The following is a 14,830-nucleotide window of genomic DNA, read 5'->3' as shown; positions in this document are numbered from 1 at the left end:
GGTATTAGAACTTGCAGCCAACTGTGCTGGGGCTCCCCACACCCGATACAGAGACTGAAGGGCCCACAACAACTACAAACAGCTGAGCATTACAACAGCTGGCCAGGAGCATAACTCGGCCTCCCTGGGCACATACAGGGAGAGCAAACAGGCCACAACAGAAGGACACACGTAGCCCACACAGGGGTCACCCCTGGAACATTGAGAACTGAGGGAAGCACACTGCAGGACTCCTAAGGCATCACTTGTATAAGGTGACCTATCCAAGAGCAGGAGAGGTAGCTGACCTACCTAATACGTAGACACAAGCACAGGGAAAGAGGCAAAATGAGGAGGCAAAGGAATACATTCCAAGTAAGGGAACAGGACAAAACTCCAGAAAAGGAACTAACTGAAACAGAAATGAGCAACCTACTCGACAGAGAGTTCAAACTAAGAGTGTTAAGGATGCTCACTGATGTGGGGAGAAGAATAGATGAACTCAGTGAGAATGTCAACAAAGAAATGGAAGATATAAAAAAGAACCAATCAGAAATGAAGAATACAATACTGGAAATGAAAAATTCGCTAGAGGGACTCAAAAGTAGAGTAGAGGATACAGAAGAACGGATCTGCAAGCTGGACGAAAGACTAGAAGAAATTACCCAAGCTGAACAGGTAAAAGAGAAAAGAATTAAAAAGAGTGAGGACAGTCTAAGGGACCTCTGGGACAACATCAAGCACACTAACATCCGTGTTATAGGTGTCCTGGAAGGAGAAGAACAAGACAAAGGGGCAGAGAATCTATTTCAAGAAATAATAGATGAAAACTTCCCTAACCTAAGGAAGGAAACAGACATCCAGGTACAGGAAGCACAGAGAGCCCCAAACAAGATAAACCCAAAGAGGCCCACACCAAGACACATCATAATCAAAATGTCTAGAATTAAAGATAAAGAGAGAACCCTAAAAGTGGCTAGAGAAAGACAAGTTACATACAAAGGAAACCCCATAAGGCTATCAGCTGACTTCTCAGCAGAAACCTTACAGGCTAGAAGAGAGTGGCACAATATATTTAAAGTGCTAAAAGCAAAAACTTACAGCCAAGAATACTCTACACAGCAAGATTATCATTCAAAATGGAAGGAGAGATCAAAAATTAACAAGCAAAAATTAAAGGAGTTTGTCACCAAGAAACCAGTGCTACAAGAAATGTTAAAGGGACTGATTTAAGGGGAAAAGAGAAGACCACAAATAGGAAAAATTATCTATTTCCATGATAAGACAGCAATGGATACAAATGCACAAAAAATAGGTTAGATATGATATCAAAAACATAAAAGGAGGGAGGAGGGGAGTTAAAGAGTAGAGCTTTCAGACAGAGGTCAAACTAAAGAGACCATCAATTCTGTATAGAAGGAGAAAGGAACAGAGAAGGACTACTAAAACACTGAGAAAAAAAGTTAAAAAATGGCAGTAAGTACATACTTATCAATAGCTACTTTAAACATCAATGGACTAAATGCCCCAATTAAAAGGCATAGGGTGGCTGATTGGATAAAACACCAAGACCCATATATATGCTGCATACAAGAGACACACTTCAGACCTAAAGATACTCACAAACTGAAAGTGAAGGGATGGAAAAAGATACTCCACACAAACCGCAATGAAAAGAAAGCTGGGGTAGCAGTACTTATATCAGACAAAATAGACTTTAAAACAAAAACTGTAAAAAGAGACAAGGGCATTACGTAATGATCAAGGGAACAATCCAACAGGAGGATATAACACTTGTAAATATCTACGCACCCAATGTAGGTGCACCTAAATATATAAAGCAATTATTAATAGACATAAAAAGAGAAATAGACAGTAACACAATAATAGTAGGGGACTTTAACACTCCACTTACACCAATGGATAATTCATCCAAACAGAAGATCAATAAGGAAACATTGGCCTTAAATGACACACTAGAACAGATGGACCTAGTAGATATATACAGAGCATTCCATCCAAAAACCGAAGAATACACGTTCTTTTCAAATGCACATGGAACACTCTCCAGGACTGATCACATATTAGGCCATAAAACGAGTCTCCATAAATTTGAGAAGAGTGAAATAATACCAAGCATCTTTTCTGACCACAACGGTATGAAACTGGAAATCAACTATAGGAAGAAAATCAGAAAGGCCACAAATACATGGATATTAAACAAAATGCTACTGAACAACGACTGGGTCAATGAAGAAATCAAAGAAGAAATCAAAAAATACCTGGAGACAAATGAAAATGAAAATACGACATGCCAGAATTTATGGGATACAGCAAAAGCAGTTCTAAGAGGGAAGTTTATAGCAATACAGGCCTATCTCAACAAACAAGAAAAATCTCAAATAAACAATCTAACGATGCACCTAAAGAAACTGGAAAAAGAAGACAGACAAAGCCCAAAATCAGTAGAAGAAGGGAAATAATAAAAATCAGAGCAGAAATAAATGAAATAGAGACTAAAAAAACAATAGAAAAAGTTAATAAAACCAAGAGCTGGTTCTTTGAAAAGATCAACAAAATTGACAAACCTTTAGCTAGACTCACCAAGAAAAAAAGAGAGAAGGCACAAATAAGTAAAATCAGAAATGAAAGAGGAGAAATTACAACAGACACCTCAGAAATACACAAGATTATAAGAGAATACTATGAAAAGCTATATGCCAACCAATTCGACAATCTGGAAGAAATGGATAAATTCTTAGAATCACACAACCTTCCAAAAGTGGATCAAGAAGAAGTAGAGAATTTGAATAGACCAATCACCAGTAAGGAGATCAAAACAGTAATCAAAAACCTCCCCAAAAATAAAAGTCCGGGACCAGACAGCTTCCCTGGTGAATTCTACCAAACATTCAAAGAAGACTTAATACCTATCCTTCTCAAACTCTTCCAAAAAATTGAGGAGGGGGGGAAGCTCCCTAATTCATTCTATGAAGCTGACATTACCCTGATACCAAAACCAGACAAGGACAACACAAAAAAAGAAAATTACAGGCCAATATCACTGATGAACATCAATGCAAAAATCCTCAAGAAAATACTAGCAAATCGCATACAACAATATGTTAAAAAGATTATACACCATGATCAAGTGGGATTTATTCCAGGTATGCAGGGATGGTTCCACATTCTCAAATCAATCAACATAATACACCACATTAATAAAATGAGGAATAAAAATCACATGATCATCTCAATAGATGCAGAGAAAGCATTTGACAAGATACAGCATCCATTTATGATAAAAACTCTGAATAAAATGGGTATAGAAGGAAAGTACCTCAACATAATAAAGACCATATATGACAAACCCACAGCTAATATCATCCTCAATGGTGAAAAACTGAAAGCTATCCCTCTAAGAACAGGAACCAGACAAGGATGCCCACTGTCACCACTCCTATTTAACACAGTACTGGAAGTCCTAGCCATAGCAATCAGGCAAGAAAAAGAAATAAAAGTGATCCAAATTGGAAAGGAAGAAGTGAAACTGTCACTATTTGCAGATGACTTGATTTTATATATAGAAAACCCTAAAGAATCCACCAGAAAACTTTTAGAAGTAATAAACAAATACAGTAAAGTTGCAGGATACAAAATCAACATACAAAAATCAGTTGCATTTCTATACACTAACAACGAAGTAGCAGAAAGAGAAATTAAGAATACAATCCCATTTACAATTGCAACAAAAAGAATAAAATATCTAGGAATAAACTTAACCAAAGAGGTGAAAGATCTGTACACCGAAAACTACAAAACATTGCTGAAAGAAATTGAAGAAGACACAAAGAAATGGAAAGATATTCCATGCTCTTGGATTGGAAGAATTAACATAGTTAAGATGTCCATACTTCCTAAAGCCATCTATAGATTCAATGCAATCCCTATCAAAGTTCCAACAACATTTTTCACAGAAATAGAACAAAGAATCCTAAAATTTATATGGAACAACAAAAGACCCTGAATAGCTAAAGGAATCCTGAGAAAAAAGAACAAAGCTGGAGGTACCACACTCCCTGATTTCAAAATAGACTACAAAGCTATAGTAACCAAAACAGCATGCTACTGGCACAAAAACAGACACACAGATCAATGGAATAGAATCAAAAGCCCAGAAATAAACCCACACATCTATGGACAGCTAATCTTTGACAAAGGAGCCAAGAACATACAGTGGAGAAAAGAAAGTCTCTTCAACAAATGGTGTTGGGAAAACTGGATAGCCATATGCAAAAAAATGAAAGTAGACCCTTACCTTACACCATACACAAAAATTAACTCCAAATGGATTAAAGACTTGAATGTAAGACCTGAAACTATGAAACTTCTAGAAGAAAACCTAGGCAGTACATTCTTCAACATCGGTCTTAGCAACATATTTTCAAGCACCATGTCTGACCGGGCAAGAGAAACAATAGAAAAAATAAACAAATGGGACTACATCAAACTAAAAAGCTTCTGCACAGCAAAGGAAACCATTAAGAAAACGAAAAGACAACCTAACAATTGGGAGATATATGCAAACCATACATCTGATAAGGGGTTAATCTCCAAAATATATAAAGAACTCATGCATCTCAACAACAAAAAAACTAACAACCCAATTAAAAAATGGGCAAAAGACCTGAACAGACATTTCTCCAAAGAAGATATACAGATGGCCAACAGACACATGAAAAGATGTTCAAAATCATTAACTATCAGGGAAATGCAAATCAAAACTACAATGAGATGTCACTTCACGCCCGTCAGAATGGCTATAATTAACAAGACAGGAAAAAACAAGTGTTGGAGAGGATGTGGAGAGAAGGGAACTCTCATACACTGCTGGTGGGAGTGCAAACTGGTACAGCCACTATGGAAAACAGTATGGAGATTCCTCAAAAAATCAAGGATAGAACTACCATATGATCCAGCTATTCCACTGCTGGGTATTTATCCAAAGAACTTGAAAACACCAATGCGTAAAGATACATGCATCCCTGTGTTCACTGCAGCATTATTCACAATAGCCAAGACTTGGAAGCAACCTAAGTGCCCATCAAGGGACGAATGGATAAAGAAGATGTGGTATATGGACACAATGGAATACTACTCAGCCATAAGAAATGATGAAATCCAGCCATTTGTGACAACATGGATGGACATTGAGGGTATTAGGCAAAGTGAAATAAGTCAGAGGGAGAAGGTCAAATACCGTATGATTTCCTTCATTAAGTGGTAGATAATAACAACAATAAACAAACACATAGAAACAGAGATTGGATTGATGGTTACCAGAGGGGAAGGGGGGAGGGAGGAGGGTGAAAGGGATAATTTGGCACATGTGTGTGGTGATGGGTTGTAATTAGTATTTGGGTGGTGAACATGATGTAATCTATGCAGAAATAGAAGTATAATGATGTACACCTGAAATTTATACAATGTTATAAACCAATGTTACTGCAATAAACAACAACAAAAAATCAGTCAGAAGCATCCTGCTTGCTGCAAAGACAATTAGGACTTTTATATCAGGAAAGCAAGACAAATATTTAATGCTCTATTTTTCAACTTCTTTTTTTTTTTTAATAATTTTATTTATTTATTTTTCCCCCAAAGCCCCAGTAGATAGTTGTATGTCATAGCTGCACATCCTTCTAGTTGCTGTATGTGGGACTCGGCCTCAGCATGGCCGGAGAAGCAGTGCGTCGGTGCACGTCCGGGATCCGAACCCGGGCTGCCAGCAGCAGAGCATGTGCACTTAACTGCTAAGCCACGAGGCCGGCCCCTATTTTTCAGCGTCTTAAAATAGGCTTCTGTGTTGAACCCTGTGTCAGAAACAATAGTTTTGAAAGCCAGAGTTTTGGATTTTCAAGAATTAGGTTCTATTGGGAGGGGAAAAAAAGGTATCTCTTGAAACTCCAAAGAGAGAAAATGTAGAATCTCGATCTTTGCTGTGAAATGAGGGAGGACAGAAGAGAGCACCACACCCTGCCCTGGGCACTGGATGGAGGAGAGGAGTTGGGTGAGGAGTGATCCTCCATGAAGAAAACTAGTGGGTCCTGGCCAAGGGGAACAGCCAGCCCCTCTGCCCGAGGAGACGCGATGAGGAGCACCACCTCTCTCCAGCACCAGGGGGCAGTGTGGAAGCCAAGCCAGTGCTCACAGACCACCATCAAGTGAGCCCTGGGTGATTTCCCGGTTGATGGGCCACATAAGCAATGCCATCACCACTCTCCGGAGGGTACCTTTCACTGACAGATCCTGCAGGTCACCCATGATGAACCAGAAAAGCGACACTCTCCTGGACCTCAAAGTTGTGCTGAATGTCATTGGAGCTGCCCCTTGGTCAACAACCCAGGACACTCATGAGCTCTCAAACGTAGGATGGTGTTCCTAACTCACAGAGGGGCTGGGGCAGGAATGGAAGACAGGGCCCTTAATGGCACTGGGGTGGGACTGGGAAATGGTCAAACCTGCCCCAGTTCACTTTTGAGAAACAGAAATGTGGACCGTGTGGCTGGAATATGATGCAAGTTAAGGATGGAGGAGTAAAGGCCACACCAGAGGGCCTTGTAGACCCTGCTAAGGAATGTGTCTTTAGACAAAGCAACAGGCCACTGGAGGGTTTTAAGCAGGGGAGAGCCATGAGTGGCTGTACGAGAAGAATCTAGAACTGGAGTACTTTCTGCTAGGGCCAGGCGGTGGGCCATATTGGTGGCACATCCATTGTCCTCACACTGTCTCTTTCAAATGCTCTGCTCACCGTGTTCCAGCACTCCTGCTGAGTCTTGTAAGCCTTCCGACTCTCCTGACCCCAGGCTGAGACTGGGTAGTGATTCTCTTCCTACTGGAAAGAAAAAACGTTAATGCACATTAGCGGTAAGAGTAAGAGAAGATGGACTCTGTCTACACGTTGGTGAAAATAAAAATTGGTACCATATTTTAGAGGGCAATTTATAGAAATTTATCCTAAAGAAATAATGTAAATGTCCATTAGTAGGGATTTAGTTAAATAGAGTATAGTAAACGATACATCTGTATATGGAATATTATGCAATTAGAATGAGGCTGTACCATTTACTGACATGAGAAGATTCCCAAAAGAGACCATGAAGTGCAAATAGCAGGTTATGAAACCGTACATGTAGTATGATGTATAGGTGTGTGTGTGTGTGTGTGTGTTCCTAGAGCCACAAAATAAATATGGAGGATTATTTCAAGGTGATGACGGTGGCTTTCCGTAGAAGGAAAATCATGGGGAAATTTCACTTTTTATGGAATGCATTTCTGTAATATTTAAATGATAATGTATTATTGCATTTGAAGACATGAAAAACAAGAAAAACTTAAGGCCATTTTGAAAGTTGGATGAAAGGGAAGCTCTGACAAATGGCTGAGAGGCTGCTGAGGAGGGTGACCACAGGACGCGACTGCTGGGTTCACTATTTCCTCTGACCCTGGACAACTTTTTCTTCCTCTCTGGGCCTCAGTTTCTTTGTCTGTAAAAGGCTGAGGCAGGAATGATTCTCCTGGGAAGAGCTCAGACCTGCATTCAAATCCTGATTCTTCCATTTACTAGAGGAACGACTATGGGAGTGAACCTCAGTTCTCCCATATGTGAAAAGGAACCACCCCCCGCCCCCAAGGGTGGTCATGAAGACGAGCAGAGGCCTTACCCCATCTTGGAGCAGGGTGGGCACATATGCAGACTTGGTTTCCTCATCCCTGGTGATCTTTACAGCTTCTCCACCTCTGAGGCTCAGTGATTCCACACCACTGAAAGCATGGCCTCAGCCAAACCCTTCCCCTGCTGTGAGAGGGCTTGACCTTGTCACGTTGTACTCAAGCTACAAAAATTTTTTCTGCTACTACGTGCCCAGCTTCAGGAATTTGAATGAAACATTAATTTCATGATTCTCCCCTTAAAACAATTTGCAGTCCAATACAGCCCTTGCAGAAGGGAGGAGGAACTCATTTCATCAACTTAAAGTTTAAAAAGTGTTTCTTTTCATCCTTTTTTCTCTCACAGAAATGTGATCCTTTTCTATTATACAAAGTCTTGTCAGAAAGGAACATTAATTATATCAAACACTAAAAACACCTTTTAGAACTCTGACTTTTAACAAACTAATTGAAAATAATAATATTTCAAAGAATTCTTACATTTCACGAAAGCCAATCAAGCCCAGTTAGTGTCATTCATTCGTTCATTTATTCAATAAGTACTTTGATTTTGAGCGTTTACAGCGTGTGTTGGGGTTAGAGACCATTATTTTGAAAACATACAGAGATTTTAAAAGTCTTACTGTGGTGGCACTCACCTTCTATCAGGGAGGGTGGTTGAGAGAAATGGAAAATAAACAAATAATGCAGTAAAGGAAAACAGAAAGTATCAGGAGAGGAGCGTTCTGATTTTAAATACGGGGGTCAGGTAAAGCCTCACTGAGACCAAAGACCTGGAGATGTACAGGAGCAAGTCGTGTGGGAATTACAAGTACAAAGGCCCTAGGATGAGGGTGAGCCCAGCACAGTGAAGAAAGAGCCAAGAAGGAAGCCAGTGCAGATGGAGCAGAGGCGCGAGGAAGAGAGCTGGAGAGACAGGCAGAGAAGCGAGCCCCCAGCTGGAGCGTCCCCGGTGAGGTCAAAGAACAGCAGGGAGGATCAGAGGCAGCACGGGGTCTTTTCCCCAAAGCAGCCCTACCAAGAAAGATGGCCGGCAGCCAACCCCCAGAGCTTTCTCCCGGGAAGCAGAAGGAAAGAGGGGCAACCCACATCTACCGTTATCCCAGAGGGAAGTTGGAGCTGCTCTTGTGCGTGGACATAGGGAACAGTCAGAGCACAGATCATCCCTTGGTCTCAGAGGCATCTATCAAGTGCCCGAGTGCTCTAGAGACATCCCAGCCTGCTGAGAACATCTCTAAGGACCTCACATAGAAGTCTATCCAGGGACCTATTGTGTCACTGTGGATTCAAATGACTCAACCAAGAAGACTCACGTGGTAGCAGCTGATCCAGGATGAAGCGTGGACTTGGTCTTCCCCATACGATGTTGACAATCACAGCCATCATATCACCTATTTTTAAGTAGCAAGAAGAATAAAGCCATCATATGATTCTCTTTAAAAAAAAAAAAAAAACAGAGTGGGAGGGGGCAAGCATCAGATGAGGTTGGAGAGTAAGGGAGACCAGCCTGAGCAGGGCTGCACGGGCCGCTGTAAGGAGTTTGGCTTCCACTCTGCGTGAGACAGGAGCGCCAGTTTTGAAGAGAGGAATGATAAGATCTGAGCTAGGTTTCTGTGCTACAGAGCAAGGATGGAAAGGCGGAGACCACGTAAGAGGCTCGTGCAAGAATACCCCCCAGAGACAGGGAGGTGAGATCAGAGTGGGAGCTGGGGAGGTTGTGAGAAGTGGGCATGTTTTGAAGGTAGAGACAACAGGATTTCCTAAAGGAGTGGATGTGGGGTGTGAGAGAAAGTGAGGCAACAAGGGTGACTCCCACGGGTTTGCCCGAGCGATCAAAAGGATGGAGTAAGCATCCACTGAGAGGAGAAAGCGCAGGTTTTAGGGGAAAGATCAAAAGTTCACTTGGTTCATTTTACATTTGAGATGTTTCATAGACACTCAAGTGGAAACGTCTAGTAGGACGCTGGACCTGTAAGGCTGGAGTGGAGGAGGGAGGTCTGAGTGAGAGGTAAGACTTGAGAGTTAGTGTGTAAACGGCATTTAAAAGTCAACTGGATGAGACCACCAAGCAAGTGAGTGAAGAAAGGAGAAAAGCTCCAAGGTCGGAGCCCTGGAACACAGCAGCATTTAGAGCCTAGGGAGATGCAGAGGCACCAGTGAAGGAGACTGAGAATGAGGCTAGTGGGTATAAGGAGACCGTGGTGTCCTGAAAGGCAAGGGGAAAGAAAGTGTTTCAGGAGAAGGGAGCGATCTACTGTGTCAAATCCTGCTAAATGGTCAAGTATGGCAAGGACTGAGAATTGACCTTTGGCTATGGCAATGTGGAGGTCACTGATGACATTGGTGAGAGCAGTGTTCTACAGGGCAAAAGCCTGATTGGAGAGGGTTCAAGAGCTCAGGAGAGAAGAGAAAGTGGAGACAGTATCCTACACATCTCTTTAAGGAGTTGTGTTATAACGGGGAGCAGAGAAGGGAGAAATTTCAGCAAGTTTGCTCAATGATGGGAATGATGGAGTAGGAACAATTGGTGACGGATGCAGGAGAGAGGGGAGATAAGCAAAAGAGCCAGAAGTATTTGAGTGGGTGGGGAGGCTGGTCTCCATTGCACCCTTGGAATGTGTTGGCCATAGATAGGAACACAAACGCTTCATCCACAGTAAGGGGACGATGGTAGAGGCCAGGGGTACAGACCCTGGAAGGTGCTGGTAGTGGTGTGGGAAGCTCGCAGAAATTCTCTTCTGACAGCTTCTGTTTCCTCTGAGCGTGAACTCACAGATAGAGGTTTGAGGACAGAGGAAGAGGCAGGAAAGAAAGAGCGGAGAAGGAATGGACTAGAGAATAATCTCATCAACTGAAACAGGGAACAGTAGGCTTAGTAAACATTCCAATAAAGTGATTTGCAAAAAGAATGGCAGAGTTGGAAGGGCCAAGGGATGCTCTTGGTCAGAGCAAAAACTGGTATATCGTATTGGGTAAGTCAGACAATAAGAGCCATAGTATGATCCTTGTGGGTGGAGGTGGGATTTGAGCTGATTTGCAGAGTACATAGAATTTGGGTATTTACTGAGAAATCAATAATAATGCCAAGTGCTTTACATTAACTAGGTCATTTAATCCTAACAAAACCCACTAAGAAACAGCTATTTTTATCATCATCACAAGTGCAGAATCATTTGCCTTAGGTCACCCAGGTTTAAGTGGTAGAGCTGGGATTCAACCCTACTTCTCTCTGGTGCCTGAGTGCCCACTCCTGAGCTCTCCTCTAACCTGCTATTGGAAGCTGCATGCAAAGCATGTCTTGATCCCAGCAACTGAATATTCAGCAGAACTTACTGGTAGGATGAGCTCCACGTGGACAAAGCTGGGTGATCCTCTGGGGCACACTTACGAAAGCTAAGTGGAGAGAACAAAAGGATACTGTCTGCTTAAAAACATTGGACCTTCCTGAAGAAATTCACAATCCATGAATATAACTGTTCTGGGTGGTAAGTGCACATAGCCCCGTACTGAATTTTCTTAAAGCAAAGCACATCTATATTTAGAAACATAAACTGTAAAGAGTCAGTATAGGAAAATCCAAAGCAGAAACTTGTCCAGGGAGCTTTCAAAAGGAAGACTCACTGCTCCCTGAACTTCGTTTAATGTCCAGGTTATTGATCTTCTAATTCTACTAAGCGCTTGGCATCTTTTTAAATAGTAAAACCATGAGCATTCCTTCCAGTCACGCCTGACTTACACAAAATACAAATCACGACTGATGGATTTACCAAATTAGGTTTCCACAAACTCGAAAAAACTGATTACTAACTTATTTAATCACTCTTCTGAGTGTTTCAGATCGTCGTTCTCCTATCAAATTTTCTTAAATACCTTAAACACCCCAAAAATATATCAATGCTTACAATCTGATTATTACTGTTATATTAAAACCCATTTAAAAAATACTAATACCACTGATTTAAATTTAAATAAATTCCCCCTTTTCTGGGGTTACCTCCTAAGATTGTGGTAATTTTACCAGATATGATATCAATACCTGCTTTGTCCAGTATAGTATCTCGTGGCCACATATGGCTATTTAGAGTAACTACATTTAATTTAAAATTCAGTTCCCACCAGCCACATTTCAAGGGCTCAACAGCTACCTGTAGCTGGCGGCCACTTTATGGGCAGCATAGATATAGAATATTTCCACCAACAGATGTTTCTTTTGGATAGAGCTGGTCTATACCTTCTTTGCGTTGTAGTCATCTCATTAGACTCAAAAGGAGAAACAAATGCTGCCCCAGAGAAGCTAAATTTGCAAGATCTGGGATGTCAACCTGTTAGCTCCTGGTTGAGACGCAGGACCTGACTGTAAGGCCAAGAAGATTCAAACCTGAGCCCCCAATCATTAGCCTGAGCTTCTTTTAGAATAAAATTTCACTCGTTACGTCCATGGGACTTATTTCATGTAAAACTCAGATTTTCGACATTTCATCTCTTTCCCAGATATGATGCACTCTTTAAGTTTCACAAGCTCAGAATTACCTCCTTAATTGATTATCATTGTGATCTATTGATCTATTGATCTATTATTGTAATTTTAAGTGAGTTTTGTCAGAATCTCATTATAATTAGCAAGAACATCTAAATGAGCGAGTCTGTGCCATCATTTCTCCTCTTTGGGAGACTTAGATAATTGATCATCTCAGAACTCACTTTGGGCCTCCATAGACGACCACTGGTGCAAAACAACTGCTGACCTCTCTCAGCCCAGCTCTCTGGACTGACCATGGTTTCAAAGAGCACTTCCTGCTCTTGGCGCCATTCTGATTTCTTCTAGGAGTCTTGGCTCATCGGCATATTTGTTCTTTCTTGCTTACATAGATTAAAACACTAAATGTATTTCTTTAATAACCCAACATTTGCTTAAAAAGCACCAAAACCTCTAAATATTAAGATTCTTCTGCTTCGTCATGAAAATTAGGCATGCCCAATTACATCCATCCCTTCTTTTGTATTATAACTACTTTTTGTACATTTTAAATTAATTTTTCTCTTTTGAGTATCATTAGGAATTTAGGGGCTTCCATGTGCTTAATTTATTCCAAATAATTACAACCATAATAATCACTTGCATTCTTTAGGCTCAGGTTGTCACAACTTGATGTATAGGAGCCTCTTTAAATCCTTTCAGCCCAAATGTGTTTAAAATGTGTTCCTTGCTCCTGGAAAACAATAGAATTTTCCAGAATCATTCTGATTTTTCCTACTTTTTTAAGTGGAAAATGATACTAGAGACCAAAATCTGGGTACTAGATTGAAATTTCTTGATGGTTAAAAGTGTTTCTGCTACTGTTGGGCCATTTTTATTAACTAGAGCTTGGAATATATTTCTTTTTAAGGTCATAAATTCACATTGAGTTTTTTTTTCAACTGAGCATTCATCTGCTGTGCTCTACTCTCCTAGTAATAGGATGTTTCATTTACCACCAAGACTTACTTACATCACTGAACAAAACAAATTTAAATTGTCTCTCAGAGGGTTATTCTCCCCATAAAGGCCATTTGATATAATTTCTAGATGAAAATAAAATTCTTTCATCCAATAGTTCTGTTTCCATTATAGCAAGCTAGGTTATTTGGAATATCCTTCTTGCTGTAAACAGCCAAAAGCAATGAGTAAAATATTTCTAAAAACTTCTTAAAAGTATTGTAGAGCCACCAAAAAAAAAGTAAAGAACTTGGAGGCCAAAACTAAAAGAAATACAGGAACCCAGGGAAGTAAGCGAAACACTGAACTACTGTTGCCTGGAGGCATTTTAAACTGCTGGCAAACTTGAACTTTGGTTTTGACAGCTTTGAGAGCAAGAACTCAGAAGCTGAAGCAACTAAGGGGGGATATCTGATGGGAGACCCTCCACAGATCAGGCAGGACTCTCAAGGTCTACTTCCTCGAGGTAGGGTGAACCAAAAGTAAACTGCCCTCAGGTGCTGGAAGCCCTAATTCACATCACTCAAGGGGCCCAATAAAAAAATAAGCAATAAAAAAAACAGACAAACAGATCAATAGAACAGAATTGAGAGCCCAGAAATAAACCCACACATCTATGGACCGCTAATTTTCAACAAAGGAGCCAAGAACATACAATGGAGAAAGGAAAGTCTCCTCAATTAATGGTGTTAGGAACACTGGACAGCTACACGCAAAAGAATGAAAGTAGACCGTTATCTTACACCATACACAAAAAGTAACTGAAAATGGATTAAAGACTTGTGTATAACAACTGAAACCATAAAACTCCTAGAAGAAAACATAGGCAGCATGCTCTTTGACATCGCTCTTAGCAATATCTTTTTGGATATGTCTCCACAGGCAAAGGAAACAAAAGAAAAAATAAACAAATGGGACTACATCAAACTAAAAAGCCCCTGCACAGCCAAGGAAACCTTCAACAAAACGAAAAGACAATCTACCAACCGAGAGAAGATATTTGCAAATCATTTATAAGTCCAATAAGGGGTTAATATCCAAAGTATATAAAGATCTCATACAACTCAATAGCAAAAAAACAAACAACTGGATTAAAAAATGGGCAGAGGGGCCAGCCCAGTGGTGTAGTGGTTAAGTTCGTACACTCTGCTTTGACGGCCCAGGGTTCACAGGTTTGGATCCCAGGCACGGACCTACACACCAATAATCAAGCCATGCTGTGGCAGCGTCCCACATATAAAGTAGAGGAAGATGGGTACAGGTGTTAGCCCAGGGCCAATCTTCCTCAGCAAAAAGAGGAGGATTGGCAACAGATGTTAGCTCAGGGCTGATCTTCCTCACCAAAAAAGGGAGGAAAAAAAAAACGGGCAGAGTATCTGAATTGACACTTTTCCAAAGAAGGTATACAGATGGCCAACAGGTACATGAAAAGACGTTCAACATCACTAATTATTAAGGAAATGCAAATCAACACCACAATGAGATATCACCTTACACCCATCAGGATGACTATTATTAAAAAGACTAGAAATAGCAAGTATTGGAGAGGATATGGAGAAAAGAGAACCCACATACACTGCTGATGGGAATGTAAATTGATGCAGCCACTACAGAAAACAGTATGGAGATTTCCCCCAAAATTAA

At 40.8% G+C, this 14,830-nt stretch overlaps 1 long non-coding RNA gene across 1 annotated transcript; it reads right to left on the bottom strand.

Moving 5' to 3' along the window:
* Positions 1-5,809: 5,809 nt before the first annotated feature.
* Positions 5,810-11,088, bottom strand: LOC147914076 (uncharacterized). Its single transcript, XR_015555711.1, has 4 exons — positions 11,044-11,088; positions 9,024-9,101; positions 6,791-6,874; positions 5,810-5,852 (listed from the first exon to the last, which is right to left on the bottom strand). It is a non-coding gene; the product is annotated as an uncharacterized LOC147914076 (long non-coding RNA).
* Between the last annotated feature and the right edge of the window lie 3,742 nt (positions 11,089-14,830).

Source organism: Ceratotherium simum, chromosome 22, assembly GCF_057802395.1.
Source record: "Ceratotherium simum simum isolate JZ-2026a chromosome 22, ASM5780239v1, whole genome shotgun sequence".
NCBI classification, from domain to species: domain Eukaryota; kingdom Metazoa; phylum Chordata; class Mammalia; order Perissodactyla; family Rhinocerotidae; genus Ceratotherium; species Ceratotherium simum.
This window is presented reverse-complemented; position numbering and strand designations above follow the sequence as displayed.